Here is a 19361-nt window from a genome sequence, read left to right as displayed (position 1 = left end):
ATGACTGTTCTCTGCGGCTGGAATGAAGAGGAAGCAGATAGCCCCCCTCTCTGGGAGCCATGACCTGTCTGTCCTGTGGGCCATGCTGAGGTGATCATGGGTACAGGCGGTAGTTTTTACGACTTTAAATATCATACTGTAAATCATATGCTGATTGATTTTAATTCAAGAATGTAGTTAATATACAACACATACACTATTTAACAATATTATTAATGCTTACACAATTTATAAAGTAGCATCCTTTTTATGAAGATGGTCAAGCAAGATCAACATAGATGTTCACAAAATGTATTTAAGTTACAAGCAAAGTAATTTACACCTTCAGATTTTTCTGTAAATTTTACTGTCTGTAACATTTGTGGGTGGGAGGATGCTCTGATCTGATCTTTAGGGTCCAGTTTATCCAAGGTTTCAAATAAGCAAAAGTTGACAGCAAGCAAGATGCTACCAAATTATTCAAACCCAAGATATGTTTGGTAATTTTGTACAGCAACATTATACACAAAATGGATAAAAAATAGGAACAATAGATTGTATAAAATAAAACCTTATATATAAAGATAATTAATTTGGAAATTGTCATTTTGTTATGTCCTTGGTTCCAACTTAGGCTTTTTATACGTTTTATGCTTCTGGAAATGAGATGCAATTGTCTGGCTATGTCATTATTCAAGTTCTGATTATGAATGGTTGCTAACCTTGGTAATTTTTCATGGTTTGAAATGACCCTTTGTGCTTTTTTCGAGCTTCAATACTGCCAACTAAAGAAAAGCAACAAACTGTACACAAAGCAATCTGGCCATCCTCTTCCCCCACTAAATGTGTTCCCGATGAAGGGTTAATAGTGTACTTAACTTTGTGTTTTGTTAGATTACTCTTTCTTTCAGCCTAACACAATGACAAATAACCATTATTCTTTTTCCTGTGCTGATAATCAGGACAACTTCAACATATTTTACCAGCCCAAGTTAGACCATTAATCCTGGGTGATTTTGCCGATAAGTGTTGACTGCCAAGTAATGGCCATGTCACAGAGGAAAAGAAAAAATATGTGAACAATTAAAAATAGACAGCCATTATCCTGCATCCCCATTTTGTATTCACATTTATTTTGTGTTTTTTGGAATAATCTTCATACAAACTATAACCATCCTACAATCAATGTCATGAACAACAATGGAATTGTATTAGGATGCGTGGGGGTGTACCAGCACAATTGATCTGAAGTATACACATTTGTGACCTAAATCAATTAAATAATATAATTAATTGCTGTAATTTTGCTGTTTGTCCATATATATGAAAAAAACACAGAGACAGGTTACATGTTGAAGAGGTTGAAGTGCTTCTAAACAATGTAAAAAATGTAATTAATATTAATATGGTTCATACACGAAATCTAATTCAAAGAGGAAAAATCTTTTATTGCCCTTTTGTGCAGAATGGAAACAACTTGTTGATAAATATGTGACCTCTAGTTTAAACTATTAAGATTGATCAAAATTTGCTATGAGCTTTATGATGTTTTCTTTTGAAAATATTACCCTATTATTTCTCCAATCATCCATTGTTAGCGCAGCAATCGCATGTAAAACTGCTAATATTGAACATTAATTTAGAGTTAATAATTTTCTTTTTGTTTACTTAGATATTCGATGTCAATTACAGTTGGATGAAATAACAAATAAATTAATTCACTCAGATTGTGACACTTTAATGTTTCAATTAAAATTGAAATGACTAAATTAAACCAGCACTCTAAAATGTTCTTATTGATTTCTGCAGACTGTTTACCAGTATTTCAATGGATTGTAGACTAATGTATGTTGTGAATATGAGGAGTGCACCATTAAAGACAGAATACATCTTCTTAATGTAAGTCATATCATTACTGATAAATAATATATCTTCAAGAATCACAATTAAGAGGCAGTGCATTATGTAAACAGCGAGATCTCTCTCTTCTTCATTTTTCAAACACCACGAGAAAATGCCACCTACCAAAATGTGAACCCATTACAATATTGAGCATTGTGTGGACTCGACATACCAAACACACCAAATGCTGGCAGAGTCGCGGTTCTTAGCATTTGATATTCTGCATCATTGTGGCCTGAAACTCTATTTAGATCAAAGAGATTGAGAAGCCCAAGTTTCAAATCCTTCCCAAAGCCCATTCTGGCTACTCTTTATTTAGCTCATTGGCATTCTGACCCCATGCCTCAGAGACTTTGAACCCTCAAAGTTTAGAAAGCTGAATTGCTCCTTTAAACACATTATCAGTGGGCCAGATTAAAGAATATCACTAAGCATCTTAAGGTTTTAGTGCAGTGTGGCGGCATGGGCCGGGCCTCCAGAGTCACTTACTGCCATATACTGTATTAGGAATGGCTGAAAAAACACACCAGAGGGGTTGCTGGGAAAAAAAGCCCTACCCACATGGTAAATTAAGTTTGGGTTAAATGAAACAGAATAGGAGGAATGATCTAGAAGAAAAGGAGTAAAGGTTAAAAGGAGACTGATTGTGGTGTTTATCATTATTGCAGATTTGGGTGAATTCGGTGAGCATTACGAAGCATATGCGGATTTACAATAGCTTTTATTTACCGTACGTGACTATGTGTTAAAAGCAATATTATCTGTTATCACTTATCCTTCAGTGCTGATCTTTAGTCACCATACATTTCTTTTCAGATTTCCTCGGTACTATCAGTTTCATACAAAGCGCCATCTGTGAGGTGCATTCAGTAGCGATTGTCGTAATGTGAGATACATTTTCCCCTCTTTTTTTTTTAAGGTTTTCTTTGGTATAGCCAAACAACAGCAAATGCACAAAGGGGATTTCAAGAAGTAAATCCTTTTTGATTTGGGGAGGTGGTTTGATAAGGTGCAAAGATGCACAGAATTGAATGTATGTGTTTGTTCTCCTGAGCGGCTCTCACACCCTCTCTGTCTCTCCTCCCTCCCTCCCCGCTTTTCTTTCTCCTCTTCAGTCTCATCAACCACCGTGATTAAGATTTGGCACCTTGGACCACATTGTCTTCATTTGGAAATATTTCAGCTGCATTTGTGCCACTCGGAGGGGAGAAAGAGATAAAGGAGAAGAAGGGGAAAAACACACCCTGTTGTGTGAATCCCAGAAAGGCCTTGAACCCTGCCATTCATCCTATTCACTTCATCAGCTGAGTCTAATTGCTAGAGAGGACAGGAGACCCGAGGCCTGATTGTTCCTTATCCTCTTTGGAGCCTTCTGAGGCATGAAAAGCGAAAGGCCTGCTTTTGATCTTTTTTCTTCCCTCTGCCTTCCTTGTTCTCTCCCTCTGCCGATTCTCTTTCTGTGTCATCTTCTGCGATCCCTTCCCTCCCCTTTCGCGGCTGTGCCCTCTTCTCCATCCACGCAAAATAATTATCAAGCTCTGCATCATCAAATAATGCTGGAGATGGGAGGTCATGCTGGGGAGGGCCAGAGGTCTGGAGGGGTGGCCCTGAACAGTAGAGATGCTCCTTAGCTCAGGGCACCTTTATGTACCTTGACCCTGGTCTTCGTTTGCCTCTCTTAATGAGACCCTCTTGCACAGCCGACGCGATCCTGGCCCTGTTCTGTTAGGGGGGCCCTTTGGTTGGGGGCCAAAGTACAATAAGACACAGAGGCCACGCTCAGACAAGGGTGCATCTGTGCCGCCTTATTAAGGCTTGAAGGAGAGCTCATGCTTCCCAAAGTCCCAAAGGCTCGGAGACTAGATCTATTGACACCTACTTGTCCTCTGCGGTCAACACCTTTCAGTGAAGGGCCAGCCTACGCACACAAGTTCTTATTAGAAGTAATTTCAGGCAGCTTATTTAGAGAGGCAAGTGCTTAACTTGCTTTAGGTGACCATGTGGGCCACCGTGGGTGAATTCTGCAAAAAACTTCTTTGGACTCAAAGGATGACAAAGAATGTCAAAGGGCAGCGCTGTCAGAGGACCGAAAAAGTTCTTCAGATGAAGAATTGTACACAGTAAGACACTTCGAATTGAGAAGACACTCTCACAAGCACTTATTATGACAGTTGTTTACAAGTGGAGTGGGCGAATTTTGTTGGACGGCACCTCAGTACTTTAAGTGTATGTACAAAAGGCCTGTTCGTTTTGCTTATTATTTTGAAAGTACTTTGAGATGGTATCATTTTGACATAAAAAAGTAAATTATACAATAGGGGGGTGTATCGAACAGTTCATTACGATTAGGGCTGGGTATCAATTCAGATGTTTTTAGATTGATTCAATTTCAATTCACAAGCTATCAAATCGATTCGATTTCGATTCTCGATTTAATTTTCGATTCCGGTTCTCGGGTCGGTTTTTATACTTGATTCTCCTCAATGAATATAGATTTAATACAAATTAATAAAAAATAACAGTGAACATACGTTTACAAGTGGGTAATTTATAAAAAGAAATTAAAAGCCACAACACTATCATTGTCGTCTTGCTTGCGAAATCTAAATTGCTTCCATACCTCTTACTTTTTATGTGAAGGTGGCATCAACGTCGATGAAGCACCTAAAACCGCCATTTTAAGCACTGAATGAAAGAATGACAGGCTCCTTGGTAACATCGTGCCTGGCAAAAAAGAGGGTGACATCTAGTGAAGAAGACTAGTAATTTGATTAACGTTAATCTTACGTTCAATGTTTGCAGAAAAAATATGAAAAAAATCTATTCTGCTCTTTGAGAATTGATTCTGAATTGACCACGTAAAAAAAAGATTAATCGACAAATCGATTACTTACTTTTTTTTTGCCCAGTCCTAATTACGATGCAATACAATATTGATTTCCTTTGCAAGCGATACAATATTTGCAGATACATCAAACGATTCTTCGATGCAATTACTATTCGATTTGATTAATTTATCAATATTTTTATATTACGTTCCTGGTTAAGCAGTTACATTTTTAATAACTTACAAATGCAATCACAAAAATATCACTTAAATGTGGTAACACTTTACAATAAGGTTCATTAGTTAACATTAGTTAATGTATTAACTAACATGAACAAACCATGAGCAATACATTGGTTACAGTATTTATTAATCTTTGTTAATATTAGTAAATAGAAATTAAGATTTTAATTGTTTGTTCATGTTAGTTCACAGTGCATTAACTAACGTTAACAAGATTTAAATAAAGTATTAGTAATTGTTGAAATTAACATTAACAAAGATTAATAAATGCTGTATGAGTGTATGCCGTCTAATGTAGTTAACTAATGTTAACTAATGAACCTTATTGTAAAGTGTTACCATAAATGGGTGATTCTCACGAAAACTTGGTTTTAAAAATGTCAAGCATGAAAATGTAAAAATTGCTTAAATTTACTTTTTTCCCCACCAGACATTGAAAAACAAAGTCTGGAGTAAATGGGAACATTTATTTAAAAACTGTTACTTATCATTTAACACTTTTTGTAAAAAATCTCATTACCGCAACAGTCGGAAAACATCAACACTGACATATTTTCAAAATGACATGACAAACCTGAAAGAGCATAATTTGGAGATTCTGCACATGCATTTAAAATCAAAGTATTATGCTTCTATTAATTAAATTAACATTTAATAAGCATCTGTAGCGGTAATGATAATCAAAATGTCGTGTAAGCATTCTGACAAGACAATATTTCAAATTAACTGTAAAAAAAATAATCTTACCTGGAAGCCATCTTGAAGTAACTGGTCCATGTGCTTGGTCAAACTTTATTAAAATTCTGTATGTGTGCTTAAACTGTTCTCAAAAAGTGTTGCGGAGGATGAGAACATCAGGCATGGACACATCATTTTCCTAATTTTTCTTCATTATTATTATACATGAATATTCAGTAAATTATTTTTCTGTTATCTAAAGTAGTCTAGCAAAACATCCATTTATTTATTTTTTTCTAAATATTTTTGTGTTAATTTGATTAAATTACAACATAATGCATGTTCAAACACAGCCGGACACATTGCGGTAATGAGAATTTCAGCAGAAAATGAGATAAAATTTACAATTATAAATTCTTATGTTGAAATCACACATTGTGCAAGGTAGAACACAGTACTGTGTTAATTCTGATGCTTTTTAATGTTACTATATTACACATTTTAAAGCTAAAATCATTAGTGCCGTGGTGTTTCAATGGTTTCGTGAGAATCACCCAAATGTTTAATTAAACTTTTTGAAAATGACACAATCTCTGTCCCAATTGGAACATTTACATCAACAAACATCCATCGCATTAATTTGCTGACACTAGCAGACGAAAATAAACGAAAATGGTGGAAATGTGTACAGTAGGCGGACATTTCATCAAGGAATGAGACGCAAAGTGTCAAAATAAAGGTACCTTATATCGATATTTTATGTGTGGCATTGAGGCATCATATTGATACATATCGATGCATCGTTACACCCCTATTATAAAACATGTTAATGGGTCATTTTATCTTGATATTTTTACAACAAAATGTATATAGATGTGTATAAATGTATACACTCCTAAATTTTTTTGGGGTTGTTTTAACCCGTAGTTGGGTCAAACCCAACAGTTCAACCTATAGTTGGGTAGCAACAATCCAGCAAACAGTTGGGTTTGTCCATATTTGACCCCACTATGTGTAGAAATAACCAAGCATATGTGTATAGATATATACAGTAGATTGTATTATGTATTGTAAAAACTACCACTGAAAAAGTTTAAATGACCAGTTTGCATTTTTATCATGTAGCTCACTTTCAAAGTATAACATACACAGTAGTAAAAAAACATTTGCGTGTAATACACATTCTGTATAAGATGCAGCAGAGTGTTTGGAATCCATTATTAATGCACTGTCTAAAATACAAGCATTTCCCATTGTTCTTTGAAACAAAAAATCTGAAGTCTTTTATTATAAGGTTGCAAAGATGAAACCTGACAATAAATACAATGACTAGCCCTAAACCCCCATTTCTACCAAACTAGCAAAGTGCATAATGAAGAATAAGCAGACAAAAAAAAAGAGTACGGCAAACAAACAAGACGGAAAACAAAAACCTTTAAGCAATCATGTAAAGCACGTCGAACATCTGAGCACTGTGTGAGAACAAAGCGGAGCCCCTGTCAGCCCATCGATCTACTCCTGAAGGCACTCACACACACACACACACACCCATCTACATCCACAAGGCTCTGAATGCACCCATCTCTCCCCGCTTCTCTCTGAGAATGTGTGTATTGATCTGGCCCACTTCTGTAGAGTTAACACACTGATAAAACCTGACCACAGGGCTTCCATGAGCCCAGAAGCGCTTGGGATGCTGTTGGAAAAAAAACGTTGGGAGAAAAATAGATGAAAAAGGAGAAATACAAAGCGAGTGGGAAAAGATCACTGCTGGAACGTCTTCTCAGTCTGGAGAGAGAGAGAGAGAGAGCTCTTTGACAGTTGTGTCTTTTTGGCTGAAATTATTTATATATTTCTTCAGCATTGTGTGCTTACAATGCTGTCGACTGTATCGGGCGGACTGACAAGCGCTCTGAGATGTTGTGCATATTGTCATCTCTTCAAGCACACCCACTGGAATTCCTCTTGAAATTCACAGTGATGTTAAAAAAAGCGGATCTTGTTTATCTTGCATTAATGCAGAGGGTTGGTCAGTGTGTGCGCCTACCGTACGTGTGCTTGCATCTCGCAACGTGTTGCTTGTGTGAACGCTCGCGCGTGAGTGTGTTCTCGAGCGCATCCAACAGTATATGCCAGTGTGGATGTGTGTTTGTGTACGTGTGCGAGCGTGTATGCGTGTTGCCGTGTTAGAATGTGCAGTGTTGTCATGTTTGTTACATTCCATGTGGGAGGGTCTGCTGAGAGGCAGGCCATCTGTAGTGTTCTGAAGATCGACATGTTGTAAAATGCGATTGGAGAGTGTGGAGACTCGACTTGTCAAATCTTGGCACATAATGAGGCAGAAGGGAGTGAAGGCAGGAAAAAGATTCAGAGATAAACAATTAGATTAATCCCAGCGGTAAAGGGCACAGACAATGGGAGGACTCAAACAAAAAAACTAAATCAATATGGCAACCACCGAGGACACAATGGAGTACAGTGAGGAATAGACTAACACTTATTTCTCAGTTGAGAAGACACGCGGACACACACGCGGTGGCGGAGTCACGACTTGTTCGAAAATCAATACCGGTGTCAACGGCGTACGACGCGCCGCCTATTCACGTTTTCCTGAGTGTTTCAGACGTTTAGTCCCATGCATACGGTACAGTTATACATCTGACCAGACCCTAAAAGCACATCATCGAAAGCCCAAACAAAGACGCTTGTGGTAAGTAGAAGGGAATAATGAAGTGAATTAGGGGCTGTGCTCGCCTCCGGCTACAGCCAACTGATGATCTTTTAGTAAGAAAGACGTTGGGGACTGCAGTGCTTTCACACCCCCTGAGTCCAAACATAATGGAGCATGCTCTGCAACCACAGTGTGGGCCATCCCAGCGCGCCGCCACCCCTCTCAGGCCCTGCCCAGACTCGCAGGTCTGAACCGACACCTCTGCAAATCTCGAAGGACTGGCTGTGCCAGGACACTGAAGTTAGGGCATCCTGTGTGCTAGCGTGAAATACAAGCACAACAACCCACAAAAACATGTGATGTGAAGAAAAGGGGGTGGGGGTGAGCGAGCGTCCCTGACTTACTCCGCAGAGACGCAAAAAGGCGTTGACCAGAAAGGTGCGAGTCGGCCACACAGCACCCTGCCCATTGTCACGTCTCCAAGGAGACCAGTACACCAATGAATCGTCGGCAAGGTTCCAACGAAAACTCGAGGCAGCCAGGAGTGTTGGGGACCTGCGCAGACTATCGGCTCAGTCCCAAGGAGATAAGGGCCACTGCTCCACTGACCTTTAGCAACCCGTCAGTCTGTCATCCTCGCCTGGGGAATTATTGGGGGGAAGGTTGATAAAAAATTCCATGTATTCTTGCTTGTTGTTTTTTGGACCGGCACACACTCAAGGGGATGAGATGGAAACTGAAGAAATTGCATCTTATGAAAAGAGAAAGCATTAACACGTGTTGTGTTATAAGTTAACCATTTATTGCAGTATATGTTTGTTGCTTCTCTTATTTGTTACTACTCTTAAGAATAACTTTTACAACACTTACTTTATTAAAAACCCAAATGCATTATTTATTTAGTAACTATCATTTCTTTTGTCTTTTTACAATTTTTTTTTTTTTTATTTGTCAACATTTAACGCACACAAGGTACAGGAATGCATAAAATATTATCTATATTGTACATACTTTGTTGACTCATTGATTACCTGTTCAATTTACTTTAAACAAATATAAAACACTGCATAATACTTCTGCAGAATCTGCTTATTTTGTATGAGCTGCAGCAGAAAATCAATTGAAAGAAACTATTGACAAAGACAAAGAATGTTTGGTGCGAGTTCCACCACATTTGGTAGCATTCCCAGGGGACCCTAACGATTCGGTCTCCCTTCTTTTTCTCTCTTTCTTTTAGCGAAGAAAAAGAAGACATTTAAATTGCGTGGTGTTGCCTCTTTATGTCCAGAGCAAAGAACGTGACGCTTCCCAGACGGAGAAAGATGGCAAACCCTAATAATACCAACCCATACAATGGCTCTGACAGCCCGGCTATAAAGCAATCAGGGTCCCAGCCATTCCAAATCTCTTTAACGCCCACCCTACAACAGCCTGGAAGATGAGTGGCTGACCTGAGAGCTGTCAATCACAGCTAACGTACCTGCTGGAGCCTGGGCAGAGTATAGCCGAGTGCATGCGGTCCATCAGATCTGTTTTCACACTCCCCACACTAGCACTGGAAAAAATACCAAATGCCCTGCTGACCCACTTTTAATTAGGGAGTGTGGGTAAGAGGAAGGTTTGTTTGGTTTTAAATTGAGAAGGAGGAAGGCAGGAGATACACTAGACTGCTGAATCCCATGGAGATAGACAATAACCTTTTCTCTTGATTTTGGAATAAGGCATTGATTTGTCGTGCTGTTCCGAACAGGCGAGAATTCTCCCAGTGGTGACACTAGCTCAGGAAGAGGCGAAGAGACAGCCTGGAAGAGTAAAGTAAAAATGTTAAACCTTGTTCATTATCCGTCTATAGCTCATCCATGCAAATATATCACCGTGATACTGGGGTTATTAATGGCTTTCTTCTGTTCCCTCCAGGGATCTCACTGGCTGGAAGTATCACATCTTCTTTTTCACTTAACTACCTTTCCATCAAAGCACTGAATATTTCTTGTTCTCACCTGCTTCCATCTATGCCACCATGAGCAGTGCTATCTAAAGGGGTCATAGAGAGATCTCCAAACTTTAAGAACTGGATGTCACATTCATCTACAGATCAGGCCTGTATAATTCTGTGTAATTGTAAAAAATGTACAATTTCTAGCACACTACACTACAGAAAGGAACAACAGTGGGTAGTTTTTACTCCCGTAGTGTATTGCAATGTAAAATCTGTGGTTTACAAGCAGTACCTGAATAATGATCTATTAGGCATTTTGGTTGTGTTGATATAATTACCATATTAACATGAATTAACATTTACTCGACCTTTTTCCAATAACCTCCAATGTGACCTGAATGTGCTCATTTAAACAGTGGACACACATACAGAGTGATTGAAATTCTGCCATTTTTGGAGAAAAGGTGGCAAACATAATATTAAAACAAAATTATTTTAATATAGATATTTTTAAACTGTTAAAAAAATATTTCTGTTCAAAAACACGTTATAAAAAATGCCTCCAAATGGTCACTGGGGCGGTCAAATATCCCTTTCAAAATGTCCACCGTTGCGCCTAAAGAGTTTATACTTTGCACCTCAAAGGTACATATTGGTACCAAAGAGTGCACATTAGTAGGTACCAAATGTAAACATGTCTGTACCTATTATACATTTTAGGAGCTTTTTAACCTCCTAAGACACGGGCTTTGGTTTGTCTTTTTTTCAGATTTCTTCCAGCTATTTTGGGGTTAGGAAGAACCAATAAATACAATAAATATTTTCTTTAACATGAAGCAGTGTAATTGTCCACGTTTGTGTACAACAGGTTCCAGTTACACAGAATTAAGTATTATGGTGCAAACAACAAAAAAATTTATGTCCACATTTGTGGAAATCCAGGTCTTAGGAGGTTAAAGCTCACATAAAACAAGCTGTTTCTGCATTTCTGATGTTAATCTGGAGTACCTATAGAGTAGTATTACATCCTTTATATCTCCGAAGAGTCTTTAGTTTAATCAGATTTATAAAAGAAAGATTAGCTTTACCGAATATTTCCGATAACGTACGAAGGAGGAGTTACTACAGCGGGAGGAGCGAGTAGAAGTCATGCAACACTATACAACACTGTTTAACTTATGATTCACTATATGTTTGTGTAATTTATATAATATGCACGCACCTTTTTCCAACATAACACAGAAGTCTTACTTACCGCATGCAACTCATGACACGGTTGGGACTTTTCAATGAAATCCAGCGCATCAAACACACACGCAAAACTCCCCTGCTACCCCGGATAATAAACTATATCCATTGTTTTCATAAGGCTGGCTTTCTTCTCCTTACATCCAAAAACACACTTCTTCTTTCATGCCATTGTTGAGTTTTGAAATTAAACAAAGCTGTGATGCGTGATGTGATGTTTGCAAGTTCTAGCATCTCCCGCTGATTGACGGGTGGGCGGGGTTTTCCGGGGGAAGTGCAAGAATTTTCATTAACATGTTGCCATTAAATAAAAGAGAAATCAAACAGATGGCAATAGTGATGATCTTTAATTCAAGTCCATTAAAGTACCATGATTTCATGTAAGTGATCCTAACAAGCTTACAAACTACAAATCTTATTCTCAGCTACATTTTCCAAAATTTTGTAAGACAATACATAAATGACAATCCAGCATATACATTTCCTCTTCAAACGTGTGACTCCTGATGCTCCTAAGGACTGGAGATGAAACATTAACAAGATTTGGCAGCCGGTGGGAGACGGGTTCTGCAGAAGTGTTGTTTATACAATCCCATGGAGACGTTCCCTAGACTCTGCCCTCGTGTTTGGCTGACCGGGCGTCACCTGGGGCCGGCTTAGGAGGCCTGCCTGTCGGGGTCATAGATTGGCTTGTTGTCCTGTGGGGTCCCTCGCTGTGTCTCTCACACGCCGCACGTCTGATCCTGTGCAGCTGGATGGAAGGTCCACATGTACCTGGTCTCACCCTGAGGAACTGGAGGTCAGGGAGTCAGAGTGCAGTAGACCATTCAATGTTTCATGTCTCATCCAGGGCTACTTGGAGGTAGAGCAGTGCTGAACTCAGACTTCAATCTACATTCTGTATGCCCTGTTTGTTCATCTACGCACACACACCAGCTTAGCTTTTTGCTGGTGCTTATTTTGTATGACTTTGTTATTTATGTATGGCTCGTATTTGGTCTTGTACTGTTTAACATTCTTCTTTATCACAAATGTGACCAGTCACGGAAAGTAGGGACACAAGTCGGATCTGGGGCATTTTGAGTTATTCATAGATTCTGAAAGTGCAGATTCTAAGCTTTCCAACGATGTGTAACACATGGAAATCTGATAAGATTTGGAGAAGTTGTGGCCATTTGAATGTAACACATTCAAGAAAGAGAATGCTGAGAAATTTGAGAAAGAAAAAAGTTAACACTTTCCCTTTTCCCTGGCTGGAGAGACAATAGGGCTCATTTACATCTCATTTAGCTAAGCCATTCCCCCTGTAAAGCCGTTTTGAGATACAGAGATTCTACCATCATATGTAGTATTTTATTACAAGTCCGAATGACAAAACGCAAAAATAAACAGGACTTTTAACGTTACCTTTGCGGGGATCACAAGTCGAATCCAGTCTGTTTCAGATGTGTGAATCATCCAATGCTTTTTGTCCACAAATGCGTATAATCCGTGAAATATAGATATATAGTCTATTTCCCATCAACTTCTGGTAATACAATATAATATACAATCTGATGACTATTTACATCGTAACATGTAAGAGTATATCAGATTACACTCCGGTATTAAACACATGAACCCGCCTTCAAAGTTTGTATTTAAAATAATAGATAATCCAAAAACAGCACCGTCGAAAACGTGAAGTCCTTAAGAGATGTTACCAATCGCTCGCTCGTTCCTCCATCAGCCAATGACTTCATGGAAAATATTGATAGACAAAACATGTAGCCAATTATATAAAGAATACAACGATCTCTGTGTAACTTCTGTGTGTTTGGACAAATAACAGTCAGCCGCATCACTGACTTTATGGGGCGCCGTAGTCGGATGACGTCAGAGTACCGCGAGAGCGAGTCGAAATTAAACTACTCCGTAAGATTTCTTAAAGAGCTCTCGCGGTACTTTGAGGTCATCCGCCTGCGGCGCCCCATAAAGTCAGTGATGCGGCTGACGTATATGCGGTTGACTGTTATTTGTTCCGCCCCAGCTTCTTTTATATTTCTTTTGTTTTGTGCGCCCGAGCTTCATTTACAGTCTGGGGAGACGCACGCTATAAGTTTGAAAAAAAAAAAAAACTCAGCAAACATGTCTAAGGGACAGAGCAGCCACGTCACTACAGTCACGTGACTTCACGCTCGAGCCGGAAGAGAAAACAATGCTGAATAAAATCGTAATTCTTGCTATTTTTGGACCAAACTGTATTTTCGATGCATCAACACAATTTTACTGACCCACTGATGTCACATGGACTACTTTGATAATGTTTTTATTACCTTTCTGGACATGGAAACCGTACATAGATTATCAATGGAGGAGACAGAAAGCTCTCGGACTAAATCTAATGTTAAAACATCTTAAACTGTGTTCCGAAGATGAACGGGGGTCTTCCGAGTTTAGAACGACATAATGGTAAGTCATTAATGGCATTATTTTCAGTTTTGGGCGAACTATCCTTATTCAGTAGTCACGCTGTTCCCTTTGGGGGCGGAGGCGAAAACACAAGCTTATACAGTATGTAAATATACACACAGACAATGACGCCCCCCGCTACACGCTAGAATCTCCGGAAAACAAGCCTATTTTAACCGCAAAATGTACGCTTTTAAATATACATAAACTGCTATCTCAAACATGGAGAGGCTTCTTCATGATCTCAACTAACAGATTCTGCAATAAAACGAAAATCACAAATTTTGAAAAAAAAAAACTTTGTTTCTCATTTTCTCGAAACTTGTGCTGCCGACTTGTGTCCCTGGTTTCCGTGACGGGTCACAAATAAGCTTCTTTAAATTGCTCATGGGCTCTGTGTCCCCAATATAATTAAATCCTAATGACTATTCTGAAGAACTGTTAGCCATAACCACATTGGTAATCAATGACTTTTCTCTTACATATAAACTGTAAAAAAACTGTACTTCACTTGCGACCAGTTCATTGTCAAAGAGTCTCTGGTGGAAAAACCCAGCACTGAGTTGTCAGACCTCTGTGACCAATGACATAACATCCTTCACTCTGTCATGTTTAACTAAAACCAATACCCATTCAAAGCAGCATCCATCAGTGTTAGTTCTCAACAATGACAGATTGCCTTTGCCTCTGTACCCGTAGCATCTGGATCGTCTCTCTGCCCCCCTTTTTCTGTGCTTTATGGTAAACAGCCTGAACAACAGCTGGGCGATGGGAATTTACAAGTTAATCAATTGTTAGTTTGGAGCTACTGCTGTGCCCTATATCCAACCATCTGCAAGTTAATATTCATTTACTATGCTAATTTTCCCAAAGGTAACAGTCTATCCATTTCTACTTGGGGGATTTCTTTATTCTTAAGAACAGACTAAATGATACGTAACAGATAGCTGGACAGCCCATTGTCTTGCTGTATAAGGATTTAAAATCAGTGGATGTCAAATCACGACTACCTATTGCTCTTGGAAAAGGTTTTTCTTTCACAGGAAAATGCTGTTAGGGACTAATCGGTTTCAGTTTCACAAGGTCCTTGGTGAAGCAGGTAAATTCTGTTTACACAGGAGGTTAACCTTCCTGTTGAGGAAGTTTTGCTTTTATTTGCTGTTTTCCACGTCCTTGGACCAGCCAGGTGTTGGTGAATGTGATACTGCTCTTTGTCCGATGCCAGTGTCCCATGACGACTTAAAGGGTCAAATTCCATGTTTTTGGTTTTGAGAACTATTAGATAATTAAATAAACAAATAAACAATTAACTAACATTAAACCATAGCCACAATTCTCTTTCAAAAAATCCTAAAAACTTTGGCTTTTGTATGAAAAATCTTTTTATTAATAAAAGTGCCTATCTAGAGTACCAAGATAGGGGAGAGCAGGGGCGAAAGCACAATTTTTCAGAAAAACATAATTTAAAAAGATAATGTTTTAGACAGAGATATATTTTGCTGTGGTCAATAGCTCACAAGTGTGGTCTATCAATACCAGGTGGAATTTTGAACAAATGTGAAACGACTTCAGTATAATTGAGTCAAAAGTAACACAATAGAACAAGATAGATTGCAAAAAAAATGTAATTACATTTTTATTTTAAATTTCAGTTTCATCAAATGTTTTAAAAGCAACCAACAGTACAAACTTAAATTGTTGACAAAAAAATGTTTTTTCAACAGTATGAACATTATAAAAATTAAATTAAATTAGAATAATATACATTTTCAACATAATGCAACAGTATTAGCAGCGGGACAAAAGTAACAAGTGTTACTTTCGTCCCAAGAGGAACTCCTGACATTTAAACCCGATTTACTTTTATTTTGAAAAACTCTGAGAATGCAAACTTCAGCTTTTAGAATTTACTTATTATGGTTGAAAACAGCTTTCTTGACATACACGCGCAAAACGGTGACAAAATAACGCAATCTTTTTGAGTTATTTTTCTGTCAAGGGTTGCGTGCTCAACAAGCTGTCATGCTGCAAATGTAATCAGGGCTTGGAGAAAATCGCTTTGATACTTTCGTCCCCCGTTACTCCCTTAATAATAATAATAATAGTAATAATAATAATAATAATAATAATACAGTATTTTATAATACTACTACTAATATTATTATTACTATTATTATTATTATTATTATTATTATTATTATTAGTGTTGTTGTTGTTATTAATAATAATAATAATAATAATGATAATAATAATAATAAGAAGTATTATTATTATTGTCATTATTATTCAAATAATTGTATTATTTTATTTTTATACATGCTGCTAGAAAATACATCACGAACTTTAAACTTACAAAAGTTAAAAGTATTAAAAAAACACATATTCTGACCCCCTAAGGTCAACATTTAGCATTTTGTGAAGGTTAAATTCTGCCTTTTACTAACCATTTGTTGAGAAAAATATATATACCCTATTTGTGAAGGGTCCCTGATGTTGTATGTGAACCACATCAGACAAAACTGTTGCCACACAATGACCCAAAATCATCCACCTCCCAAAACTTATTTGCCTCTAGCCAAACAAATCACCCTTGCACAACCTCTTCAATGACTTCACATTCCAATTGACTCTCTCGTGCAATGCAGAAACAGCTCCCATGAGCTCCCATAAACTAAATCAAAGCAAGGCCCCTTTCATTCGGCCTATACTCCCTCTACGACTCGAACTATTGGAAAATCTTAATCTTTAATGGAGATACCACCTTTAACATTTGATATGGTTCTTGAACTGATTTTGACTCCGGAAAAGAGAGGACTTTTTGAAAGCGAGGGTTAGGAAGCCTACAGGACCTGTTTTCAACACAGGTCTCTACAGGGCTTTACTACACAACACAACACAGTATAGAATAACATGCATCTCACATATGTTGCCTTGGTGCCTTAAGCCAAGGGTTTGGAGCAAGTGCGGGTGGGCTTCTACAACCCAGCTTCTAGGGCTGGCATGCACCTTTCCACGTCTCCTCATCGCCATGGCAAAGAGATCAAGCTCAGCTTTATTTATAATCTGGCTAACCTCAAGACATGACCCCTGCACACACATCACACAGCAGGGTCACATCCCTCCTCTGCACCTCCTCTGCTGTTCCAGGATTCCAACATGGCTCTAGGACAGCAGCCCCAGCAAAACTTCTACAGTCTTCGCCTCACAAAGAAGCCCAGATCAGAGCAAAACCGGCCTCACTCTGGCCCTTCGCCAGGGCTCAGGCAGCTGGGGGCGTGCTCTAATACGAAGACAATGAGAACGCACTGACTTCCTGCGCTTTGCATTGTGGGTCATGAAAGTACAATTTAACTGCTCAAGCCACGAATGTGGTTTTGAAGCCGTGGTTTTGACATTAGACATAACACAACCCACAAAGATATCTGATTTGACAATTGCTGTATTATACAGTACATTTTCTCAACATGCAAAAGTCAATGAAGGTCTGATGAATATTGTTTTAATTTCCCTTAGATTGTATAGAACAGAACAACACATAAATATATCAAGAAAAATTTTAAAGGCCAATGTGACAGTTATTTTACTATAATTTAATAGTCACCGTGATGAACATTTTGTCCTAATAACCAACACATTCTCACTCCCCAAGGCGTCAAAATCTGAAGCATGTTCAAACGCCTTCACGTCAGTATGAAGACGCGAAGGGTGCCCCTATACGTCACTATATCGATGAAATGGGAACTCTGTTGCTTTCATGCTAATCCCTCAGCGTCGGATATAGACAAAAGGTAATCCCGGAAGGTGATGCCGTCACGTTATGCGACGATCAGCAGGATCATGCCACTTCTGGATGGTAACTACTCAATTTTTTCCAATTTTTAAACCATTGTCGCTTGGGGTTGGGGTTAGACTTGGGGTTTGGATGTCAATTTAAGTATTGGTTTATACTTTTTGTCTTTTGATTTTTAAGCCATTGTTGCTTTGGGTTAGGGTTAGAGTTCGGGTTTGGGTTAGGATGTCTATATTGGTTTATACTTTTTGTCTTCTGATTTTTAAACCATTGTCGCTTGGGGATAGGGTTAGAGTTGGGTTTGGGTTAGGATGTAATTTTATGTGACAGAAAGTCGTTCTAACCCCAACCCCAAGCGACAATGGTAAAAAATTTGGAATAAAAATTGAGTAGTTACCGTCCAGAAGCGACATGATCCTGCCGATCGTCGCATAACGTGACGGCATCACCTTCCGGGATTACCTTTTGTCTATATCCGACGCTGAGGGATTAGCATGAAAGCAACAGAGTTCCCATTTCGTCGATTTAGTGACGCATAGGGGCACCCTTCGCGTCTTCATACTGACGCTGAAGGCGTTTGAACAGGCTTCAGATTTTGACCCCATGGGGAGTGAGAATGGGTTGTAATAACCAAAATCCAAATTCGAAAAACAGCATTTTTATATTTCCTATACTAATCGAGGTAAAATATGGAAATGAATTAGAGGAAATGCTAATATTTTCTTTTACTCGAGACAAGATACAGCAGAGTGATTTAAGTGGGCTAGGTTAACTAAGTAATAATTAACAGATCACAGTAAGGTAGAGGGAGGTTGCGCTTTCAATGGCTCCTGGTGGCCTCAAGAGTCCGAGATGATAAATCTCCCCCAGACTTCCCCCTGTACAAAACCTAAAGCTCATTCAACTTCACATCCATCAGTGTTGGCCTGAAAGCCATGACAAAGCACTTTCAATTACACCAGTAACTGACTCTGGAAGCAGTTCATAGCTGGTGCCTGGCTATAGGGGTGGGAGCAGATGGGAGAGGGGGTTCGAGAAGCCGGCCGGATGGTATCATCTGTACGATCCCAGTGTAAGAACAGGGCGGGGGCGGAGCGTGTGTTCCGGAGACATGGATGGTTCTCGGCCTGGGATCCCACGAACAATTCACCTATTTTGTGTGCTGTCACCCCAACCCTCTGATTTATGGATGTGACACCCTTCCTGCGACCCATGTGGTCCATCAGCTGGGCACCAGGGACATGCTGGTTATTAGAGACAAGAGTATGAGAGGACCCTCATCTGCTTGCAGAGACCCTATCGGCTCTCCAGCGGGGATGCAGCCAAAGTTAGAGTGCCGTTCTTAACCCAAAACCATCACAGGATAAGCCCATACACTGTTAATGTCTACATCTAATTCCAGGCATTTTTAAGCACATTCCTAATTATATTACGTGGAGTTAAAAGCTGAGTGTGAGCACTCTAAAAGTTAACACGCTAATGTTTTATTGGAGTGATTTCGTGCGTAATTACATGACCCTTTTAGTACTTTGGGCTTTCGCTTGGTTGAGATAAGTAATCTAACACCACTATGTAAATGGTTAATTAATTCACATACAACCACTGAGTATCTAGAAATATTGCAATGTTTGAC

Source organism: Misgurnus anguillicaudatus, chromosome 15, assembly GCF_027580225.2.
Source record: "Misgurnus anguillicaudatus chromosome 15, ASM2758022v2, whole genome shotgun sequence".
Taxonomy (NCBI): domain Eukaryota; kingdom Metazoa; phylum Chordata; class Actinopteri; order Cypriniformes; family Cobitidae; genus Misgurnus; species Misgurnus anguillicaudatus.
This window is presented reverse-complemented; position numbering follows the sequence as displayed.